This window comes from Lonchura striata, chromosome 1 (genome assembly GCF_046129695.1).
Source record: "Lonchura striata isolate bLonStr1 chromosome 1, bLonStr1.mat, whole genome shotgun sequence".
Lineage (NCBI taxonomy): Eukaryota > Metazoa > Chordata > Aves > Passeriformes > Estrildidae > Lonchura > Lonchura striata.
The window spans coordinates 144,505,790-144,507,129 of record NC_134603.1 but is presented as its reverse complement, the minus strand read 5'-3'; the positions used below and the strand labels follow the sequence as shown (position 1 = coordinate 144,507,129).

The window sequence follows — 1,340 nt, the reverse complement described above, 5'->3', positions numbered from 1 at the left end:
AAGAGCTGTCAAGAGTCAGATTTCAAGTATAACAAGATTCTGAGTCATGGGATTGACAGTGATTAATTGCATCACCAAACCTGGTTGGCCCTCTCAGAGACCTGACTGGGCACTCAGACAGCGACTCTTCCTGGGAGGTGCTTAACTCTAGACTCTGATGTACCATCTGAAGGCACCAGCTGCTGTGTCTGTAGTGATCACAGCTTGTATGCACTGCTCTAGCTCTGCTGCAGTAACACACCTTCCCTTGGCTGCCTTTTCTCACCCCCCTCCTGGTGCTGTTCCTACTCCTAGAGAAATCAATAACACCTTGTATGCTCCTCTGCCCTCAGTTCTCGCCTTGGATGGACTGCTTGGCTTGATGCACAGAGTGGCAGAAGGGCTGAGGCTGTAAGGGATGCCATCTGCTCGATCCTGATGCTGAAGCAGGAACACTCAGTTGCCCAGGACCATGTCCAGACAGCTTTTGTAAATCTCCAAGGATGGAGATTCCACAATCTTCTCTCTGGGCAACCTGTACCAGTGCTCAGCCAGCCCCAAAATGAAAAGTTGTTTCCTGATGTTCAGAGGGCCCCTTCCATGTGTCTGTTTATGCCCATTTCCTTTTGCCCTGCCACTGGGCACCACTGTGCACAGCCTGGCTCCATTCTATTTGCACCCTGCTTTTAGATATTTTCTCATATCCATAACATTTCCCTTCTTTGTCCTCTCTTCTTTCTTCAGAGCAGAAATGCCACGGTCTGCAGCCATCCTTGCAGCCTTCTCCAGAATTCCCACGAATCTCCAGTGATGAGACCAGAAAACTCGCTTTACCTATGGACAATTCCGGTGTGCAATAAAGCCACTCTGTGCCCTCCTCTCATTCTGGCCCTAGTGCCACTTGGATTTCCACCGGGACCCCCGGTGCTGCCCTGGCTGGGACCCCGCCCTGTGCCGCACCTCCCGGGCATCCCTGGGGATGGACGGGATCCAAGGATGGCAGCTCCTCCTCTCCCCGCTGGGAGCGGCGTCAAAACGAAGCTGCGTTGGCCGGGAATCGAACCCGGGTCAACTGCTTGGAAGGCAGCTATGCTCACCACTATACCACCAACGCCGCGGTGATGGAACCGCCCTGCTCACCTCACTCCTTCTTTTCCAGCTTCCCTACATTCCCGGTTTACCTACGGGATTTACTACCTGTCCTCAGGTACAGCAAAGAGCTACTGAGGGCGCTATTCAGATTTCCTCCACGGCTGCCAAGGCTACTAGAAAATTAGAAGCTTGTTTGCTTGTTTGTTTTTAAACACTGATAAAGAGATATTGTTCAGTGAAATGTTTCCGACATCCTGATTGGTTTAAAA

General features: G+C 51.5%; 1 non-coding gene across 1 annotated transcript; it reads right to left on the bottom strand.

Annotated features, from left to right (window-relative positions):
* Positions 1-1,021: 1,021 nt before the first annotated feature.
* TRNAG-UCC (transfer RNA glycine (anticodon UCC)) lies at positions 1,022-1,093 on the bottom strand. The gene has a single exon. It is a non-coding gene; the product is annotated as a tRNA-Gly (tRNA).
* Between the last annotated feature and the right edge of the window lie 247 nt (positions 1,094-1,340).